The sequence below is a fragment of the Falco naumanni genome, chromosome 5 (assembly GCF_017639655.2).
Source record: "Falco naumanni isolate bFalNau1 chromosome 5, bFalNau1.pat, whole genome shotgun sequence".
NCBI lineage: Eukaryota > Metazoa > Chordata > Aves > Falconiformes > Falconidae > Falco > Falco naumanni.
In genome coordinates this window covers 15,094,176-15,118,446 of record NC_054058.1, presented here as the reverse complement: position 1 = coordinate 15,118,446, position 24,271 = coordinate 15,094,176, and positions in this window count along the sequence as shown.

Sequence of the window (24,271 nt, the reverse complement as noted above, 5' to 3'; positions counted from 1 at the left end):
AACTAACTGTGAATGCTGACAGACAGCTGATAATTATCTGCATGTGAGTGGTGCAGGTGAATGTCTAAAACTGAACTTGCACTGTCAGGCACAAGCCTGCTACTTGCTAGCTACAGCCAGGAAGGGCTGATTGTAAATTTTGATAACACCTGGAAAAAACAAATGTCACACATCCTGAATCATTCAATTAATACAGCCAGTGAAAGTACCAGAAGCAAGCAGGGTTAGACTCAGTCTGGGAATGCAAGGTAAGTCACATACATCCTTTCCAAGGATGCAAAATCATGACAATTACCCATAATCTTTCACAGAAAGCATTTTGAAATCAGAAAGTCTATTGCTGACTAAACAGGGAAGGGGAGATGCAGAGATCCCAGCATACCAGTCTGAACAGTTAATCCAGAAGGTTAGGCGAATACAATGATAAACTGACTTGAACTAACAAGTCATGAGGCAATGCCTTCTTAATACCATCTCATGATGCTCAAGGAAACCAACTCACTAGAAATGAAATCTTGTTACTGCCTCTGAATTATTTTACCTTGTGTTACTTTTGGACACTTTCTTAAAGATTGATCCAATCTGTTCCTCCAGGTTAGAAATTCCTTTGATAACTTGCTGGTTGTTTAAAAAGCCAATGCACATTTTTTACTGTCACTGGGCTTTAGGTTGCCACGTTTTACCAAGGCTCATAATTCAGTTATACTGCACAGGAATGCAGGCAGACAGTGCTGCAGTGGCATATACTGAGATGGTGGTATTCCTCCTTGTTTTCATCTAGCTCAGGTAATTTCACCATTGTTGCCTCAAAGCATAAAGACAGTCAAAGGATAAGGAAAACCAAAGGTGTCATCACAGTTGTTATTTGACTGACAAAAGTGCAGCAGTTTTAGCATTTTTTGCTAATTATTCTTCATCAGTGTCACTTTGACAGTTGAAGTATTAAGAACAGCACTCACAAAGGTGCAAGATCAAAAGGACGATTGTCAGGATGCAATAAAATGTCTAACTGTCTTTAATCTACACAGAGAACATAATCCAATAAGTAGTATAAAAGTCTGACACCACCTTTCTGCAAAAATCTCTTCTGATAGTAGGTCTATTTGGTTTAAACTGATAAACAAATAATTGATTTTAAGGATCACAGCTTGGGTCATCTCATCATGAAAATGACATCTTTGGAAAGAACAAGTTTTGGTAAAGATTTATTTTATAGATTTATTAAAGAATCCCTGACATTTGTGTGGGTTAACAGGTAAAACAGAATACAGACTAAGTGTGTAAAAAACCTGGCCTGAGAATGCTCTAGGGCAGGGCAATGACAGCACAATATACTTACTGTCACTGAAAACATCTGACTAGGATGTTAATTACTTGAAACATTGTGTACTTAATTAGTCCCCTGGGTCTTCAGGCACTGGCTTTTGTCCCTAAGTCTGCAAGCTAGTGCATGATCAAAGCAAACTGAACAGTTCATTACGCCTCTAATTAACAGATTCTATACATAAACCAAGATTATGGCCCTGACAGATGACAAATAAGCACAAACCCATCTTGTCATTTCCTAGGCTGCTTTTTTTTTTTTTCCTTGGAGTTTTCCAACCAGAAGATTCTCACTTCTGCATATTTTCATCCCCCACAGCAGCTGTGCCAAGTTTCCTTGACATCTCAACAATGCCAAGCCAAATAATTTCCCAAAATATTTCTGATATATATCTATTCTTTAAGATATCTGTTGTACAGACAGCTGCGGTCTGCTATATAAACACAGGGCAAAAGAGATGATGGGCAGGTAAGAAAACGTGTCAAACTACATTACTCAGATGTCCTCTTTCTGTGGAGTTACTGTTCACCTAAACACTTTGGTTTTGTTTTGCCAGTGACCCATATATGTTTTATTCATTAAAATGGGTAAAAGTAGGTAAAAATTTGCATCCAGCCTTATATGCAGACAGGTCAACAATTTTTTTTATTTATTATTGTCATTATTATTATTGTTGTTGTTGGTATTAGTATTAGTATTATTAGCAACCTGCTTTCACAGTGCTATCTATGTCACCACATTTGACTCCTTCCTGCTCATGCTTTTACAAGTCACAGGAGAATACAGTTTTCTGTTTGTTGATAAAATCAAAAGATTTTCCTAGCTCCCTGGACTCCCTATACAAACAGTGTTATTTCTGGTAACTTTCCCACAAATGGTATAAAAAGTATCTCTGTGAAAATTACAACAAAGTACTGACTTCATAGGGCTTCTCCGACTTCTGTTAAAATCACATTGTGTTTACCAACAAAGAGAAGAACTTCATAACAGCTGGTCCCACCAACATACTACTTTCTCTCTACAGAGGCTTTTATCTATCACATACTCCATACAGAAGCGCAGCCGAAGTCCTGTGGGTCTGTGCAAGGCTCTAGCTGACCTATTTGAGCTCAGTGAGCTTCCATGTGTGAAAAGAACTATGTATCAGTCATTTTTTGTGGAGGTATAACCCAAATGACATTATATGTATAAATCAGGCCATATAATTTAGGAATTGCACTCAGCTGTGTTAATTCTGAGACACCAACAGGATTAAACAAAGCCAATGCTGAATTTGAAGAAAAAAAGGGAATTACTCTATGGAGGTAAAAGATACCATTTTTGCAACCTCTTATCAGAGCAAGCACTGTGCTTCCAGGCTGAAAAATTTATTGCTGTGGTCCCACTAGGAAAATCTTGATTTTGAATTATGGGAAGATGAAAGTACTATTCAGAGACTGCTTAATATAAAGAGCGATGGGACAAGTCATATCACAAAAGAGGAGGATTTCAAATGTATTTAGTAAAAGAAAAATCAATTAAATGTTCTTTCTAAGCATTTGTCTAGTCTTTTAAAAGATTAAACCTTTCTTTGTTTTGAATTCATACTTGTGTCTCGATGTGATTAATAAAGCTGAAGAAAGGAGAAGAAATCCATGAAGTACTGTAACCTGGCATCAAATACCGAAACCTATTGTTTTAAGTAAAAATGTTACAGAATGTCAGCTCTTAATTTTTGGGGTCTTAAGGGTTTCCTAAAACTATTTGCTTTTGGCGTTCTAGTTGGTGCCTGGTAGTTAGGACCCAAATCCTCTTTTCTCATGCTGGCTGAAAGAAAAGTTTAAAATACAAATTAATTTTCCTCTCAAAAACTCAAACATTCATGAAGAATATTTCCAATAGGAAATTTAAAACAGTCGCCTTTGTAGGTGCTAAATATGACTATTCCTAGGTCTTCCAATCTTCTCTGGGAATCCATTCAAACAGCCTTTTATTCTGCCACAAGAGAATATATAATGATCTTAAAAAGGCTGATTACAAAACGCTTGTGACCAAGCTTCTTGCTGCTCTGGGTTTTCAACATACCAGATAGGCTACCCCACTCTTCAAAGCATTATCAGGCAAGAATAGAGTGGTGTGTTATTGGCTCATTTTTCACATTTTTTGAGAGCATCCAAGTCCAGGTGTTTTGGAGGACAGCTCAGCCTCTCGAAGACTGTAGCAAAGTCACCCTGAGGTGCTGTTATACTGAAAAACTAGCACACCCTTCACTTTTCAGCAAGTTTCCCAAAGCCTCGAGGTGCTGCATATTCCAGCCTGGACCTTCTGCTATGTGGTGACAGGGGAGCACCCTCCTGGCACCAGGCTCAGTGAAAAAGTGCTACCTTGTCCTTTGACACATGTGCAAGGAGGAAAGCTTATCCACCTCTCCGTTAAAATATTTTTCAATATTTTGCTGCTTTCAAAAGGGCTTAATTTGGGGTTAGAGGGTTAGAAGTAATAAAGAATGTTACCACCATCACTTAAGAGTAATTCATCTTTTATAACCTTGAAAAAGGATCAGGGAATGTTGGGTTGTTTTTTTTTTTTTTGCTTTTTTCCAGGGTGGAAGGATGGTGACAGGATTATTGTTGCTTGTGTTATTGTACTCCACTATCCACCCCAGAGGAGAACAAAGGCAATTCTATTCATTGTTTTCCTTCCTAATTTTGCCTTTTCCCTTAAAGCAAAGTGCAAATTAAAGTATTCAAAGGTTGAATATAATGAGGTCTTATTCTCTGCTCCCTGAAGGACATAATCACCACTTCTTGGAAAGTCTTTCACTGACCAAGGTTTTGTTGCTATGGTGACTTCTGCTACCATTTGCTTTGGTGTTTATGGTATGACAGTAAAAAAAGCTTTTTTACAAAAAAAAAAAAAGAAAAAACAACCACCAAAAAATCCACCCATTCTGTCACCTTCCTCAAGGCAGTTTCTGTTCTCCTCTCCTTCCCTGCTCCTGTTCTATGGGCAGCTTTTAAAGGAGGAAAATGACGTTCTTTGTTCAATAATAACCTGTTCGTAGAGGAAAAAAGTTATTTCAGGTTGACAAAACCTGAGCATCTTCATCCACACTCTAGCCATTTATCTCACATATTTGCCATTGCAGACCCAGCATTTTCCAGGGCACAGGTACATACAACAGCAGTGGGGCCCTGCAAACCCTGAGAGGCTGGTGCAGCAGAGAAAAGAGAAAATAAGAGAACAAATAAGATCTTCATTAGGGAGAGGGTGTTTGATTAAACCAGACATGGGTTCTGTGAATCCAGCTGTTATGAATATAGCTGTGTACTGACATGGAGACATGGATTTGATGGTGGTTTTGACAGTAGTGTGATGGGTCAGGTTTCTCCTGGTATACAGCAAGTGCTTCAAAGCCTCTCTCAGTGTAATAATTCTGCTAACAACAGTGGATTTTCCTCCTTAAAAAGAAGTAGTCATATTAATGCAATGACAAGGGTTGAAGCAGTTATAATGGTATACTATAAACATCTACAAGAAAACCCTTTTTATTTTCCGATCTACATAATTGATACTCATTGGGAGACGTAGGAAGAGTAGTAAATGTGTTTTATGGCAGAAAATAGTCAGAAGAAAGGACACATCATCTAGCAGTCTGGATATTTTCTTAGATGTGTCTCAGCCCTGCACAAGACCAGGCTGAAGGCTTCTCCTTTCAGGCAGCAACCACTGGCCCCAACTCCATTGTTGGCCTTGAGGCAGGGATGGCTCTCAAATCACTCTTGCCTGGGTATGGGTTCTTCTGATCCTGACCCCACCTGCAGGTGCATGGCCCAGCCTGCCTTCAGCCTGTCCCCAAGGAGGTCCCTCTGCCTCAGTCACTGTCCTACTTGTTCCCCCTTGAAATCACTTCTGCTGGGGCAGTGTACAATTTTGTGCTGTACAAAGCTTATTCATCCTCCAAATTGCTGCAGCTACTCCGACCAATTGCCCAAAAGCAGCAGTTCATGCCAGCAAATCTTTTAGGTTTTGGTTTGGGTTTTTTTTTTCAAGTCACCTTTCAAAAGTCGGCAGCCACCTTGGAGACAGGGTGAGAAAAAAAAGCTAGCATAAAATCCAAATCATCATGGGCAAGATTCAGACTGCCTGCAACCATTTTGCTAAACTGATCAGAGCTGCTGCTGCATTGCCCCTAGCTTACGGACTACTTGTGGATGGGGCTTGTGGCTGCTTGTAGAGCCACATGAGAGTGCCAGGGCACAGAAACTGCTATCACAAGCCTATTTTGATCCTTGGGCATAACACCCACCACATCTCATAGAGGATGGTGATATCTGTTCTTCTTCAAAGACGTTGATCTGGGAAGCTATTTCTGTGCTTAAGGGAATTTTTAGGATGATTCTGTACCAAGCCAGTGAGTACCTCTAAGAGCAGCAGATCTCCTAAGCTGCTCCTGCTGCAGACAGGAAAATTACCCATGTGGTGCCTGTTTGCACAGATTTTGCTAGAGAAAGTCCAAACTGATTCTTGCACTCTTAATGAGAAACCCCCCCCCCTCTATTTTGTTCTAAAATATCTGATGGAAAGTTGTTAGATGTTTTAATAGATTTTAAAATGATTCATGAAGTAATAGGAAAAAAGGGATTAGAGAATAGTTTACTCTCAGAGGGGAGAGAGGTTAATGCAGAGTACAGACACCAGGCACCTAGTATTAGAAAATTTATTAATAACTTGATGGAGAAAATGGGGAACAAGTTGGCAGACTGCAGGGAAAAGTAAGGTTGTTTCACCTGGGAGGCCACAGAGGAGAGTAAAAAGAAAATAAAATTGCAGTGATTATACTGAAGGATTTAATATTGTTGAGGAATATAATGGAAATTGATGAATCCCACCCTTTGAACTATAAAATCACATGGACTTATAAGATCTGGTCTTTTTGGAAATGACTTTTGTTTTATTGCATTAATGGCCGTATAATATTATTCAGGTTTAATAATGTAATATATTACTATCTCCTGCTGCTTCCCATTGCCCACTAACATGACAGCCAGGATTGCCCAGGTCATCTTAATGGACTACTGCTCCTGTGGTGAATCCATCAGAAACAAATGCCAGGACACTTCTGGTAGCTACACTCTCTGTGCAGGGGCAGTAGTTTCTGTCAGACAAGGAGCTGAGAGGAGGTACTATTTTTTTTTGCCAGAACAGTTATATGTGAAATGAGATACTGATCACACCCTAGCCAGCAAATAATACTGAAGGGTTCCATGGTAGGAAGGAGGCTACATGGGGACCTCTGGTTAGGATCCACATATAGTGCTGGACTGACAGAAGGAGGGACCCCGTTTGATCACACGTGGTCTCACCTTCACCACTGCACTGTGACCACTCAGCTATTCTGAATCACTAGTTTTAAACCCACCCATTTGCTGGGTGAAACAAATACAGGGTGAAAAACAGAAGTCCCCTTGTTTGTGAGATATCAGTATATGCTAGACCTATATACTAACACAGGTACCAAACATTTATCTGAAAGGCTGGAGGCACAAGTGAGGCATTGAGTGTTGGTTGTAACTCCGAATTTACCAGGATTCTCATCGCAGATGAGGCAGATCTGATACAGAATAAAACAAAATTATAAACAAAGAAATAACCACAAAGCAACATTTTCCAGAAGCTGTGCTCCCCATCCAACCTTACCAAGAAATAAAAGATCTGAGTTGGTCCTCTAAACACTTACATATCTTTCCTAAAACACTAGCTTTAGTCCATCCCAATATAGTCTTATGTTTCAGCAAGAAGTCCCTGAAACGGAGTTTTATATTTATTTTTTATGATGAATTTTCATTTAAAGCTTCTAAACCCCCTCCCTTTTATGTAAGGTTTGTCAGGGGAATACTCCTAAAAGTTAAAATTTATGACTTCATGGTTTGAGTATTAGAGCTCTAGAGAGTAATCCAAGGTATTTTGTTGGTAATTTGTTATAAGTGATTATGCAACTGAGCTCAGATGTTGAAACAAAGATTAAATACTTACAGGATTTAAACTAAGATCTTGGCTCCTAAAGTTAATATTCTACAAGACTATGCAGACACTAAAAAGGGCAAGAATCTGTCTTCTGAAGAAAGCACTGTATTTAAAATACTTGCTTTCAAAAGAGGATATATTCTCTTTGCCATTGTGACTTTCAAATTATTATCCATAGATCGATCTGAGAATCCACAGAGGTTTTCAAGTGACATGCAAAGGGTAACTATAAAGGCATTTTATTCCTATGTAATTTTGCATAGTAAATTTGCCCTACTGAGCCTGCTATTACATTTTTTAGGATTTCACAGATCAAGAAAGGCTGAAAATCACTGGTTCAGCAAAAGAAAATTAAGCAAACAGAACAAATAGAAAACCAGAAAAAAAGTCAAAGTTCCATGCATTACCTCTTTTTAAAAAAAAAAAAAAAAAAAAAAAAAAGAAATTCACATGAAGCTTTCAATTTGCCCTGCATTCTGCCAAAGGTATTTTTTAGGAGCAGGTGTTTCAAGTAAAATAACTATTACAATAATTATTTGACCTTCATTTCTCTTAAGGCAAATGCCACTGGAGAACTGTTATTAATGTTGAGGCAACAACGTCCTCCTCAAAAATCAGGAGACAGTTCTCAGAGAAGCTGCTGCTTCTGTATGTTTGCTGCCTCGGCTCTTAGTTGTTCCTTTTTACCATTTTTCCCAAAAATGTTTTAGTTACAGTTCAGAAAAAAGAAACGTGTAAGAAAAGTCTGAGGAAAAAAAAAATCATGATTTCAAGTGGTGACAGTATGACAACTAGAGTAACAGTAATTTTAAAACTTAATAAAGCAACAAACAACAAAATCATTTATGCTTCAAATTAATACTAACCTATTCCTTTTACATTTTCAAATCAAAGGCTGCTCACATTCAGCCTATGGTGTAGGCATTACTAGGACAAAACTATATGAGCTTCTCAAGGAATGAGCTAGATCACTAGAAAAACACACAAACTGGCTTAAGAAACTCAGAAACAGAAAGATGGAACAGAATTTCCTGGGCTGTGCAGTGGCACAGAGCCTCAGCACACTCCCTCCCAGTTTCATTTAATAGCAACCTTAAAATGTGTAGTATAAAATCAGTTATGCTTTCTGAAGCATTTAGCACTTTTTTGAAAATGTCTTTGTACTGTGCCCCATTTCAGATCACACTAATGCTTCCTTACTGGTTCCTTCTTTCCCCTTCTTTACTCCTTCCCTTGCTTTGCAGCATATTCCTGAACAAGCGTGCTGCCTATAGCTACATGGCACTTTGGCAACCGCAGAGCCAGCTTACCAAGTTACTGCCTCTTAAATATCTTGAAAAGGTTGTCTCAGCTGGTGCCACATCACTCTGACAGTTCACGTGGTTGTGCTCTTAACCAGATCTATTAAATGATCCAGTTTAAATCCCTCTTCCCTCTCTGCCCTATATAGCACTACACTCGAGAAGCTGGCAAAACAGTCAGTGGTGGCAATGGCGGAAGTAGCCTTTGACAGAAGATGTGGGGACGAGTGGCTTGCAAGGTGATGGGATCTGTCCAGTTACAGGATAAAAATACGGAAACACAGCTCAAAACCTACTCTTGGATGCCAAACCAGTCCAAAATGCTGACTGTTGGTCTCAATTCCTGCTTGACAGGCTGAGCTTAGGAAAGAGAGAGAGGTGAGACAGAGGGGCCAACAAGAAAATTTTGCCAGCTGGGTCGGGGCTGTGGACTGGGAAGAGCAAGGGAAAATCAAACCACCAGGTACTGCAAAGCAACGTGACTGTGGAGCTGGGAGGCACACAATGAGGGAGGACAGTGAACATGCAGCTGGCGGCAGAAATAAAAGTCATCAAGAACAATGCTGTGTTTGTGTCATTACATCTCCTGCTTCATCAAAATCTGTATAACTTTTTTTATTGGGGTGCCTAGCCCCTTTTCACAGTATTTGAGGCCTAGAGTTATGTCCTTCTTCCAGTGTGTTAAACTAACAACTTCTGCGTCTCCTTAGAAGTTTTGTCAACTACCTACACAATGCTAATCATCAATCTCCTTGTTATGACTCACCTCATAACCTATTGCCTTCACCCATATGATGAAAATAAACATTATAAACAGTTGTGGCAATTGAGAGGGAGACTCATTGGAAATGTTTTGTAAAGCAACTACAGGGAAGAAGAAATGCAAACCAAGAGCTATCTTTTCACTCTACTGCATTAAAGGAGAGAAAGAAATAAAGAAATACAAAAAAACCCCGAAGAAACATCTCAAAGTTTGTATTTTTAGATTTTCAGAAATGAAAATATAACATCTTTTCAATGAAATGGAGATGCCCTATCTGTTCTGGAACATCCTTTAGAAAAAGGAAAGTATTTCAAACAGCCACTTCTTTTTGAGGTAAAACAAAGTTTACTAGCACTTTTATTGTAATGGCTATGGTGTTCACCTCTGTGCCAGAATCACAGTTTTACAACTTACAAGGAAATAAGGTGGCAGCCCCAGTGCCAGGCAGCACCTAAGTGGCCAAGGCATGAACAGAACCAATGCGTTACTAGTACAGTAAGTTTCTTGGCTGCCAGAGCAACTCATCCGGTTATCCTGCCTCTCACTGTCTTTCCACCTACAACAAAAAGGACTGAGAAAAGATTCCCAGCTCTAACACTGTCTGTGGTTTCACCTTGGCATGTGCTTGTGATCTGCTAAGCAGGTGGGCTGAAGGGGTTGTTGTCTTCAGAAACAAGGGACTGCTCTACAGCAGCCATTAATTAGCACATCCCTTTTCTCCGAAACATTGAAAAGCACAAAATGACATATTGACAGTAGCAATGCAACAGATGTTTAGCTCAAGTTGCTTCATTAACTAAACATCCAAAAGCAAACCTTAAGTTTGTACATCAAATAGCTACTAAATATCTAATATGAAAATCTATAAACAAGTAGAACAAGGGTTCTATATTCCAAGATGAATAAAATATTATTTGTAAATATCCATGTCCTGTAAAGGATAATCTTCTGTAAGACAGATTTTAGAACTCAAGAAGCACAATAAGTTTATGATCAGATTGTTTTAGAAAAAAAAATCTAGAAGATAATAAAATTATCACAAAAAAATATTTTTTTAGATCTAAAATGTCACTGAATGCTTCACTAATTTTTTTCTTCAGCGTTTTCAGCATCTTTAATTATACCAATAGTCAGGTTGTTGTTGTGTAATGGTACATTGTCTTAACACATTATATTTTGGAATTAAGTAAAAAGCATTTGACAATTATGTGTCACCAGGAAGATTAAACTCTTGCCATTTAGTTTAAAATTATGTGTTTCAGTGCCAGCTAAAGACATTCCAAATTTATAAATTGGATCTGGGAACTTAGAACTGAAAACTGTAATAAAGATTTGTCACTGGCAGACAGAGAGGAGACCCCAGTGCATTTCCTAGCTCCTCTCACATGAAGATCACAGAACCACAGCATGGTTGAGGTTGGAAGGTACCTCTGGAGGTCACGTACTCCACTCCTCCACTTAAAGCAGGGTCAGCTAAAGAAGGCTGCTCAGGACCATGTCCAGTTTGGGTTGGGAGCACCTCCAGGAATGGAGACTGTACAATCTCTCTGGGCAACTTGTGCCAGTGTTTGAGCACCCTCCACAGTAAAAAAGTTTTTCCTTTGTTCAGACAGAACCTCCTGCATTTCAGTTTGTGCCCATTGCCTCTTGTCCCATCACTGGGCTTCCTTCAGAATAGTTTGGCTCCATCTTCTCTACTCTATCCCATCTAGTACTTATACGCATTAAGATCTACCTGAGCCTGTTCTCCAGGTTGAGTAGTTCCAGTTCTCTCAGTCTCTCCTTATACTACAGCAGGTAATATGGTCAGTCCTTTAACTATTTTTTTGGTCCTGTGGTGGACTTTGTCCAGAATGTCTATGTTTCTCTTGCACTGGGGAACCCAGAACCAGATACAGCACTCCAGATGTGTTGCACTAAGGCTAAGTAAGAGGGGAAAGATCACCTCCCTCAACCTGCTGGCAACGCTTTGCCTAAAGCAGCCCAGGAGGTGGTTTGGTTTCTTTGCCATGAGTACATTTTGCTAGCTCCTGGTAAACTTGTTGTCCATCAAGACTCCCAGGTCCTTGGCTGCAAAGCTGCTTTCCAGCTGCGTGACCCCTTGCATGTAGTGGTGCATGGGTTTACTTCTCCCCAGATGCAGGACTGCATTTCCCTTTGTTGAACTTATAAAGATTCTTGTCAGCACATTTCTCCACCCTGTTGAGGTCCCTCTGCACAGCAGCACAACTGTCTGGTGCGCCAACAGCTCTAAGCTTTGCAGCGTTTGAGGATGCACCCATCAACTTCAAACTTGCTGAGGGTGCACTTTGTCCCATTATCCAGGTAATTAACAAAGATATTAAACAGTATTGGCCCCAGCATCAAAACCTGGGGCACAGAACCTGCAACTTGCCTTCAACTGGACTTTGTGCCATTGATTGTAACCTTTTCAGCCTGGCACTTCAGCCAGTTTTCAGTCCACCTCACTATCTATTTAACTAGTCCATATTTCATTAGTTTTTCTATGAGGGTCTTATGCGACAGAGACTTGAAAGCCTTACTAAAGTCAAGATAAGCATCCACAGCACTCTTTTCTTCCACAAACTGGTCAGTTCATGGCAGGCTGTCAGGTTGGTCAGTTATGAATTCTCCATTCTAAACCCATGCTGACTACTCCTTATCATTTTCTCATCTTTCATATATTTTGAAATGTTTTCCAAGATTATTTGCTTTATAGTCTTCCCAAAAACTGAGATTAGGGTATCCTCAGCTTGATCTTCTATAAAAAGTGAACACTATTAAACTGGACTAGAAAGCGCTAATTTCAGTAGAGGTCTTCCATTTTATGATCTTAGTGGTTAAAAGAATAAAGGGCTTTTCCATAGATCACTCTTCTCATATTTACTAACCCAGATGTTCCATTACCCAGATCTTTCTATTTTGATATTCCTCCTCCAAGCTGTCTGGAAAATAGTGCCTGTTCCTCATCAACACTGTGGGCTTTGCGCTTTCTCTCTTAATTCTTCCAAAATGCATCTCCTTCATCTCAGTTCATCCTCCCCTCCCACTTCTTTCTACCATACTCCTCTACTCCTTCCTTCTCCTACTCCTCCCCAGTCCAGGACTACAGCCCAAGATCTTCAGGATCCTTTGCCCTAGATGCCCCAGTACTTCTCGTCTTTCAGCTACCAGAATAGAACTCAGTCACATCCCCACAATTTCTACTAAAAGAAGCCTGAAATGTAACTAGAAAAAGCAGTATTAACCAAAATATGCCAAAACAATAAACCAAGTACCAAAATAAAGCTCTAATCAACTTTCCATTGGGATAGAAGGCCCAAATGATGACATTTCAAAGCAATATATGACACCAGGTTCTGCTCTGAACGTCTGTAGCATCACAGCTGTTCTCAAACAGCCGATAAGATGGAAAGCTAGATGAGCATAGTCCCAAGAAATGAAAGATAATCATCAGTAGATTGAGTTCCAGCAATAGAGCCAATTACATTACGTAGTGTGTTCCACTATAGGAGTAGTTTGACTTATTTAGGAATAAGTCTAAGACACTATGATGGGATTTATTCCAAAACATGGGTTTAGGAGTTTATTCCTGGATGGGGTGGATATTTCCATGTCCCAGAATGACCTTCAGGTGGATCCTCATGTCCCCTAGAGCACAACAGGACATCTCTATTACATGTGAGTAATGGACACTACTGTGTAAGACATCGCAAACAATCTTGCAATAATGGCATGTATGATCACAATGAAAGATTCAGATTTTATATTTCTCCATAATCCTTCCAACAACTATGAATTTATCTGCTGCTATTGCCAAGTAACACACTGCTCGGTATCAATTCTCTGCAAAACTGTTCACAGTGACTGCCTAATCTTTGACCAACCCATGTGCTACGCGCTGTTTCTGTCACAGCCTCACCCTGTTGTATTCATTCTGTGAAAACAAGCCCCCAGGTTTGTTTTCCCTGATTATTAGTGTATGTATGACAGCACTGACCTGAGGGCCCTGAATGAAGATGTTTTAGTAGGAAGTAGAGCAAGTAACATATAGATTATCTAATGAATATTTGTAATGTCTTTCCAGAGTATCACATTTTCTCTATTCTAGGATTTACGATTTTCAGAGAACAACTGTTATTGTCTCAGCCTAAGCAAGCCTTAGCTTCCAAAGCGGTATCACTAAGCAGATGGCATGAAGCCCTGTTTGACACGCTAATCTGAATCAAAGCTGTTAACTCATGCACTCAGAACAATAACATTTTGTGTTATAGCTGTACTGAAAAATCCTCCTTTCTCCTCAAAGCATTTACAGCCATAGGCCAACCGTGCACATTTCATCAAGGGAATGCTACTTCTAAAAGAGGTACTGGGAGAAAAGAAGCTTTAGGAGTCTGTCAAATGTATTTGTATTGGCTGTCTAAATTTAAAGCAAGTATGAGAATTTGGTCTTAAAGCATTTTAATTTCTTGCTCCTGTAGAAACTAGGGTAAGCCTCTCTGTGCTCAGCTGAGAGCTAGATTCAGATTCTCTCTCTTAAATGAAATGGGAGACACTGATCAACATTAAATTTTGCATTGACATTCAACTCTTTCAGACTGTCTTTAAGGGATGAGAGTCTACAGTGAAACTAGAGAAATTCATTTAGAAACTAAATATGCAGCCACTAACAGGCCAGTCTCATAGGCATCCATTTGACAGGAGCTTTTTTTGGCATAAAATTTACAACAGAATTGAATAATACAATATATTTCTCTTTCCCCATATAATTTATAGCACACAATGATATGACTCTTGGACAGTTTTCAGTGGAAAGGGATTGGGAGTAATTTAATTTTTATCATAGGATAATTGATGTGTCAGCAATACTTGAATACAAACTTGCAGAGTAGAAGCACTACAGATTTTACTGACTTACTTTAGAACAGCTGTCAGACTGCTCAATGTTCTTAGCTATTCTGCAGCAAACCTACAGTTCCTTTTCTCATTAAGCCTTTCTAGTGACATAGATGCACCATATTACTTTGCCCTCAATAAAATCACAGGGTTAGAGGGGATGTTGCTTTTTTTAAGCAGTAAAATCTGAGTAATTTAAAAGTTGTTATTTGGAAGCTTTCTTAGTATTTTTGTCTATTTTATTTTGTATCTAGAATATACTATTAATTCTATATAACTATATAGAAAACATAATAATATGTATTTTATCTACAGTGTTGCATGACATGCACGGCGCTGTAAAATCCATATACTAAATTAAAAAGTAAAATTACCAGAGAACAGATAACTAAGATAATCTCATTAATACTTCATTACCCAGTGAATAGTTTCAGATATTCTGCTACTTAGTCCAGAATTCAGCAAAACACTTCAGACATTCATCAAGTGATGGTACAAAAACTCAGTCTTGAAACATTTTTCATAACAGATATTCATCTGATTTCTTTATGCTTCCTACAGAACAATAACTTCTGAGATAGTATTTTGACAGCACTATATAAATAAGCATTAAATACTCCTATTAATAATAGTATTTAACAACACATAGGTGGTAACAAAAGTCCATAGATGACTAGCATTCACATCAATTCCAGTTGCAGAATCACAGCTCTAGCTTTCTTTTTTCTACTCTCTTGCAATTTCCCTGCTTAGGACAGCACTAGTTTCAATACTGAAACACTCAGTTACATCAAAACTTTATGGTCCTGCTGGAGTCAGAGTAGAATAGGTTTCCTTCGCTCTTCTAAAACTTTCCTGAACTGTGCATGATAATTTTCCCTGAAACAGCTGTATTTCACCTATACTTTCCTTTATTGGTGTCAAGGCACTGTGGAGTCTCTCAGAAGGCTATGAATCAAAATGGTAGTAGAGCTTTCAATAACATCAGTAAACTCTCGCTTTCTTCCTTTTTTTTTTGTATTTCAATAGCACAAAAGAATAGTAGAAAAAAATGTAATTTAATTAACTCTGAGTTATCTTTGTGGGAATTAAAGAGTAGTTGTACTCTGAAGTGTATCTGTGAAAATGGTACTTCACAGTTTTACCTTACAGTGCCCCAGTGCTTTCAGCCCTGAAAACCAATCACAAGTCTGTTCCCTCTTGCTTTCAGGCCATTACTGGTCATGACCAGTAATACAGACTGTCATTAAAAATTGTTAACTCTTTTGCTGATGAGGTTGAACTCATATCATTAGCTGTACTGGGTCCCCCATACCCGTGGAAATAAGCAGGAGTTGGAGGGGCTGGTCGGACATGGAAACAGGCATGGGTTTGAGTATCAATAGCCTAACCACAAATCAACACCTGCACGAGCTGAACTCTTTGAGAAGCACAGTAGGAACCAATTTCACCAGCTAAAAGCACTTTGCCTTAGGTCTGGTGGGTAGGTGCTGTCCTTGCTAAAGCAAATTTCCCTTCCATGTTGAATGGACTTTGACTAAAATACTGAGTGTAAAATGCCAGTTCCATTCAATTTGCCTTTACATCTAGAAAAAGCGCAAATAATTAAAAACATTCCGTTTGCTTTTCTTACCCCTTCCTGCAGTGAAATACAAAGGCATTAAGGTGATAGCTCCCTTAGTACTTGCCTTTGCTTCGTTTGAGGTACGTGTGTGACATGAAAAGAGAGCTAATAGGGACAAATAGTTTGAAAACAGAAGGTCTAGATTATTTTAGGCAGTGGGAATTGCATTGCTTTCCCATCTTAACTTTTCTGATCTGAAATCTGATTTTAAAATTCCTAAATACCAGCTGGTTTCTGCTCCATCTCATAAAATGATGGCTTTTAGTATCTGTTCTCCTGTGCTGCAAAAGAAATTTCTCATTTGGCTAGTGAAAAAAAGTACCATTTTTATTTAGACAGATATTTAAGTCTTTGCCTCTACCTATCTGTAATGATACAGAAAGGTAGAATAAACTCAGTTTCTTTTAGCTTCACCAGAGCCTAAGACCTTTCCTACAGAGTTCTGTTCTCAATGGAAGACATCTTGCCGCCTTAGAAGGAACTTCAGTGTAGTATTTAGAGCAATGGGAAAAGAAGCAATATTCAACTGTATAAACTTCGTCAACACTGTCCAAAAGACCTGATGAAGTTACAGTAGCTTTTTCTGCCCTATCAGAGACACAACTTCATTTCTAACTTTGCTTTTACAAAGACTTTTACAACATTGCTTTTCAAAATGCCATGAAAAATTGTTGTTAACTATTGAGATTGTAGTCTTGTTTGAAAAAAAACTCACACTTTTAAGACTCACCTAGATGGCAATGTCAATAAGAGAAGGTTGTGTAGAAATTCCTGTCTTTCATTTTACCTTTTTATGTGTCTTTCATTGTGCAAGTGGTGATTTTTTATTTTTCAAGACAAGTCAATTCAACTCGGTACACCATGGAGCTATCTTGCCATAGTCTGTAGTCTGCTCCGGAGATGTCTTGCAAGTTGTGAAGTTGAGAGTCAGAAAAAGATCACTGTAAAAAAAGTCCCTAGTGTTGGAAATCCTGAGATCCATGTCTCTTCCTCCAGAAATTTCTCCTCTCTGAAGTATCCACCTTGCAGCCTTTCCTTTAAGCACTTTTGCAGGGAGAGAGAGAATCTGAGCTAGGGTTTTTTTCTTACACCCCAGGGACTCCTGGCTTACCTCAGATATGTCAGAAGGCTGTGCGTGTCCCTGCAGTATGTATATTAGAATCAATCCCATAAGGACAGAAATGAAGAGCCTGTATCATTTATGGAATAGCGGTTGCCTAAGTTGCTCAGCATAAATGTTAAAGACGATCCACTCTATGTGCTGAAAAGCAGGTCCCTTTATGAAAGCAAGTGGTGAGAAATAATTCAGAAGGAACCATGTTTGTCTCCTACGCATGATAGACTGAGCAGGCAGTATGAAGGAAGCAGAGCAAAATAAAAAGAAATATCTTATGAAGAGAAAAGATTCTTATTTCCTCAGCTTTCACTCTGTCACTCAGCCAAAAATGAGAAGGAAAACAATATTCCTAGGTTTTTACATATACCATGACTGTAGGTAGTCTTACTGAGACAGTATTTTCTTAGGACCAGAACGTTACTGATTGACCCTTAGTAAGAATCTAAGTACACAGGAAAATATGAGGAACTGCTCTTTGTGATTTAGAAGCCCTCATTAATCAATTATTTTTGTTTGCAGGACTGAAAATATCAGCAATAAAACCTTGAGGTTGTTGTCTGTTTTCTTACACTGAAATATACAATCAGCTGTTTTAAAGAACCATTTTCTTACATCCTTTGAGGCTTGTTAGCATACTGTGTAACTGGAATGCACAATGAACTCACTCAGCAAGCAGCTTATTTTTTTTCTTTCCTCTCCTCTTTAGAAGAAAGACAAATACTGTAACAGAAGGTGAGTATTTAGGAAAAAAAGGATCATATGCTTCCCAAATGGCATTCACATCCACTTTTTAAAAACATATTCTGGATGAAAAGGTAGCCATTTTAGCTACTTATCCATATTCACTTAGCTTTGTAGATCTTCAGTCTTTTTTATCCATACTTTGCATGGGTAGTATGGACTTCCCTACTCCTTGTAATTTAGGTGGCTGTTCCTTGCAGTTCCAAAAAGTTTCTGTAGGTTAATCTACTCACTCAGACCTCATTGCAAACAGGGTCAGAAGATATAACAGCACCGTGTCATTGTGAGTGCTGTCAAAAACACTGTGCAAAGCCTAAAACATTTATTCAAAATATTCCATCTGAAGTTATTAACACTGAAAGCATGTTAAATAGCTAAGACATTCATGCATTAAATTAGCTCCTTTGTGTTTGATGGAACTATTCATGTGTGTACATGTTATTAAGATAATAGCCTTAATTGCTTTTCATCATTTGTACAATTTTTCTATTTGCACTAAATTCAACTGTGAAAATGAGAGGAGATCATTTAGGTTCAAGTTCTGGTATAATGCATTAGCAGAATGCTTAAATGTTTACATTGCAAGCACAGCAGAGAACTTGTACCCAGTGAAAAGACTTTTAAGAAATTTATGAATATATTTCTGTTAGAAATTCCAGTTTGGATCCTGAACCAGAACATAAACTTCCTTCCACCACAATCCAGGCAAAAGAACAAAAAACCCCACATATACACCAGAAATTTTCTGGATTTTCTAAGGAGACCTGAGTAAAAGCAGAAACCTTTCCTTATCCTGATGTTAGGAAATGTAGTAAGACCAGGTCTCGAATTTGAAAGCATCACTGCATGCAAAGGCAGGAAATTGCAACTTATTTTCTGTTAGACTTTCTCCACATGACAAAAATGTTAATTTCAGTGTTCATTTGATGGAGGTGACAGTATGTCAGCAAACTTACACAGAGGTCTGGAACAAGAGACAGTAACAAACCCTACAGTCCTCAGTAGAAGCTTTGCCCACATAGGCAGCATGCAGTTCTCATACCTCACATTGGTATTTTTGCAGTGCACTAATAAAAACTTAGTTCCCCTTTAACTCAGCATAAACAGAATCCCCATAACTAGAGGTATTCCATACTACTTAGTGGCAGGTATTCACATAACAGGGATTTTCTTCTCAGTTATGGTTTGTGAGGTGCTAACACAGCCTTGAAGGTCTGTTGTGAAACTTGCTCTCATTAAGTACCTATTAGAAGTAAAAGGGGCTCTTTGACGAAGGGGCTTTTACATGGGTTTCCTAAGAAAAAACATGCCTGGGGAAGGAGCTTCGGCTGGTGGAAGGAATCACAGATGGTGTTACCCATCAGGTGTACCAAACCCCTCAAGAAAACATGACTGCAAGTTTGACTGAATATTGCAGTGTGTACATCGATTCCTGCCAGCTGCAGATCTGGTTCCCTTATGCAGGCTCAGGCAGTAGAGGAATCAAACCTTCCTACAGGCTGAGCTAACTAATGCATGTGTAAGAAATGTTTAATCAACTAAGAAGCACTTCTCATAACAGACGATTAAAATAGGGTCAGAAGCTTGTTGTTTAGATGTCTAAGCAGTTCTTGATGCAAATAAGGCAGAAATTTGAAGGAAACTTTTTTCAAAAGGATTAGATGCATCAATTAAATCCAAGCAGATTTAGAAAACTGTTTCACCATTGGCAAGTTAACAGCAGAGAGTTAGATGTCTTTTGAATCCCAGTTTTTGTTCTTTCCAAGAACAAAATTTTCTATGTTGAAAAATATTAGGGTTCTATTTAAGATGATAGCTGCTATACATCAGCCCAACAGAATTTCATCACAGAATTCCAGATTTTATTTCATCACTCTTTATATAATCAAATAGTTAATTAGAATTTCAGTCCTGATATGAGTTGTTACGATCGAAAGGTCATATTTATATTGAAAATACTGCACCAAGAGTTGCAAAGTCCAAAAAACCCCACATGAATTTATGATGAGTGTAGCTATATTCCATCTTTTTAACCCCAAATTTGAATTTTTTCATTGAAGAAATAGTATGATGAGAAATTGGGTGCAAAGGTGGTCAACAAAGTGCTGCATATATTTTTTTCCATTTGCTTAACAAGATGAGACCAGACCCAATGCTTCATATTACAGTTCATTTCGCCTTGTTTGTGTTTTGGAGTGGTTTTTTTTGTTTTGGTTTGTTTTGGTTTGGTTTTTTGTTTGTTTTTAAGAAACAATGAAATGGTAAAAATAAGGATTGGGAAGTTCACCTGAAAAGCTGTGTATGCAGAGTACTGCTGAAAAACTTGGAAAAACGTTTCCATTTGGTTTCTCCCCTTCACCCAACATTCAGCAGTGTTTTGGTGAAAACTTGGCAGAGCTCCCAGGTTAGGATTTCCCTTTGATTTGGCTAGTTTTGCAGCTTAATTGACGTTTGCCCATATTTCTGTCTCATGTATGGGCAATGGTGCCATCACCGTTTGCTGTACGTGCTCTCATCCTTTCCTAGAGCACAGCACAAGGATGGTTACAGGAGTATGCATGGTACCCGCATGTCAGCAGGTACAGTTATAGGAAGTTACTTGTGATGCTCCTCATATTTCTAAGAAGTAGATAATAAACAAGGGAACATGAAACAATCGCTGAAGCAGTGCAGCTCTGCAAAACCAGACATCTCTCTGCAATGCAGAAATCCCTTCACACAGTTGGCTGCTGCTCCATTTGCTGTACAGTTCTCAGTTACAAGCTGTGTTCTTTTTCCCTTCTCTTTTTTTTCCTTTCAGTGGCCATAAAGGTAATGCAACAAATACTTGACCAATATATTACAATTTAATTATGTTGCAGACTTTTTCTGGTCTCCTTTCCATGGGAAATCTCAAGGAAAGCCCACTGGCACTGTGGAAAGTATCATCCAGTTTAGTTTCATAAGTGCTGGGATAGAAGACACGATTTAGGTATTTTTTTCAGAAATTTTAAATAGTCAGTCATAGGCAAATATTATATTATCTTGTACTGGAGGAAGAAGTAATATTTTGGCTGAAACTTCTTAAATAATTTTGTATTTAATTATTTGTAAGAAATGTTTATTTCCATTTTTATTCAGTAAAGGTACTGATTTTACATATCTACCCACACAAATACATAGATAAGATAATTCTTCTTCTCTAGCAAATGATTCTAAAATAACTTCTCATTCTAAAGCACTTAGAGGTTTCCAGAAATCATTGTCATTAAAAAAAACCAAAAACACAAACCTCAGAAAATACAGATGAGAAGTAACCTCTGTGGTGCTGTTTGGTTTTCTTTTGTGTTTTGTTCTTTTTTTAAAAATATATATTTATCTTTTTAGTCAATTTTTTCTACTGTTCAGACTTATCTGTAAAATCTCTGGTGCAGGAACCTTGTCTTACTCTGTTTCTGTAAAGGACCATCTCATAATAAACACTCCAGACCTAAAACTGAGGAATACAGAAAGGGAAAATTTGAGAACTGTCTGCAGTAGCACTGATATTGCCACACATATAAATTAGTTTGGCAATTATTTTGGGAAGAGCTCAGCTGGGATAATCATCTGATGTATTTTAGTTGTGTGCCAATTATTTCACAGATTTCTGCAAGCTATTCTCACTCTATATGACAAAGTAATAAATCCTGCTTACTGGACACTGTTAAAAATTGCTATCAGGTTCAAATCAACTACTCCAGGAAGACAAGCAGATTTGGCCTGTACCATGGATATTCAAAGTTGACAAACAATTAGTTTTCCATTGTCACTTCTTAATTTTAAAAGATATAAGATTAATACAAAGTCATCCTACCTACCTCTCCTGTATCCAGGATGTCTCAGAGTATTGTTTACTGTAAGGCATCCTCACAGAAACTCTTTGCAGTGGTGTAATTCACCAAGAGATGTGCAAACATACTTCTGTCTGTTCAACAGCTGAAACTGTATTGTTGCCAAATGAGTTCAGTAATTTACTTTGGTGTTTCAATGGGAAGCTAAATGCCATTACCCACCTGCTAGGGTAAACTGGCTGGAGACATTTACAGTGCAGAAAACAAACACACCACAGGAGAGAGAAAATCTTCACTTTCAGTTTTGCCCCAAATGATAATAAGACCTGTCTGCTATCTGGGAACTGAGGACAAAGGTCCACAGGCTACAAAATAATTTGACAAGAGCAGAAGGACCATCTCAGTAATTGCTGCCGACAGCAGTCCAAACCATTGTTCTGGATCCTTGTGCTAAAGAGCTGTCCCTTGCCTCACAGAGGGTGATTTGAAGGCAGTTCTTTGAGAACCACAGCACGTTATTTCATCAGCCAGCTTGTCAACTCCGTGATGAGAAAGCTGTAATGCTATTGCCACTTATTTCGGTGAAAACCAGTTTTCAGCATGTTGACGACACTGCAGCCTCATCACCCACCTCAGACTTCCTCTAATGACCTTACTGTGGAGGAGGAGTGGTGGCATGGCTGAGTGGGGGAAAAGGGTAAAGGGAGTCCTCCTTGTATGCTGCTTAGATTTTCATGAAAATGTAAAGTAATTTTATTGCAAATACTAATGGCATTTTGCCCCCAACCTCATCAGTGACTAGAAGTAATTTCTTGAAATACATTTCAAAGAAACCAGAGGGACACTGTTCAAATGAAAAGTGCCTAACATGGAGACCCTTCAGAGGAAAAGCTGTGAGATCTTTCCACCAACTATGTTCTTCCTAGAAGTGAGATAGACTTAAAATTACTTGTTCCTTCAGTAACCCAGGTATGGCTAATATAATTTTACATTTCTCATCTAACAATGACTTTTGTCTTATACTACTTTAACAGGAATCCCCTTATTTAAAGAGTAGAAAAATAATTAATTTAGGTAAAAAAAGAAATTGGACCTACATTTTCACAATTTTAACTTTTCAAAATATCAGTTCAAAATTAATTGGCAAAATGTCAGTGCTACTTTGTGCTAGTAGGTACAAGAAAAAGCTTTAGAAATATGAAAAAAAAAAAACCCCAACTTTTATGTAATAATGACACATTTGAGAATGTTGGTAGTATTATAGAACTGCACAGCAGACCCATTCAGAATGACAAAGTTGTCAAACGCAGAAAGTGACCACAGATGTTACATATGAAATTCAATGTTGCACCTACTAAGACTGAATTCCAGTGCATCTCATGGAGATGCATGTTTTAGAGTGTGCTTTTGGATTCTGTGCACAGTGCCGGGGATGAGGATTGCTCTCCACAGAAATCAGGCTGGCACTGGTAGCCACAGATGCCTGGGCTAAATATTGAAGCAATTGTCATGTAAGCACACGAACCCTAACTGCAGCCTCTGCAGTGCAGTGCCAAGTGGAACAAGTGTAAGTTATGATGAACATCGCATGCTGTTTAAGAGAAGGGACTTGCAAGTCTGGTCCAGCCTGGGCAGGCACAGAATATGTTCTACCATGCTCCACTCCGCTGTGCTTGGGATACACCTGGTTCAGTGTTCATGATAGCTAGCCATAATTTGGAAAACATCCCACAGAGCTTGTATTGAGTACAACTTCCTCATGTTATGTCTGTTGTACACAGAGAAAACAGGGAAATGAATTAGGTAAGTATATTTTAAAATTCCCCATGTTGCAAGCAGCAATTGTGAAAATTAATCTAGGAGATGAGATGTAGCATTCTGGCACAGGCTGCCAGAGATCTGATAATAAAAGAACATTAGCTGCTCCGTGTAGGTGGTTGGCTTTGCTCCCACAAGCTTTCCAATATGCTTCCGATTATTTTTAATACTTCTCTACTGTGAAGATAGCCATTTACTAAGGGTTCTGATTGATACAATGGGAGCAGGGTTGCATGGCAGAAAGTATCAGTATACTCAGTAGATAAAGCAGGCCCGGGCATATGGTGCTGAAGTTTTACTTGGCTGAATTAAGACTTCATTAGAACTTAATAAAGGATTAAATTAAATATTTTTTTTTAAAGAAAGAGGGAAAAAAAAAAGAAGCAAGCATTCAAGCATTTCTTATTGTGCTATTCCCTTGAAATCCACTTTGTGAACAGCTCTAAGATGGGACTTTATGACCTTAAAGATCTTTTCCAGCCTAAATGAATCTGTGGTTCTACAATTACAAGAACCTTTTTCTGTTGAGACAGCTTCTCTTTGATGGGTGCAGGGCTGAGCTAGGAAAGCAGCTGAGGAGCCTTGCTAAGTTTCAGGCTTCTACTAGCAATGCAATGTTTGCACATGCTAGCACGTTACTGCTCTTGTGAGCAACATGCTTTTTAGCTGGACACAAATGCTACTGCTTGTAGATAGCTTTTCCTTGTATCCTTACTTGCAGGTCAGTTTTTCCAGTCAAACACAGTCGAAGTTACTCAGAAGTTTGGAGGCACTTGTGTTTGATACTCCAGCACTGGTTTTATTGGATGACTTTTCACAACCTTGCTCTTTCTTATTTATTGTTTTTAAGACAGACTTTGTGCTGCTTC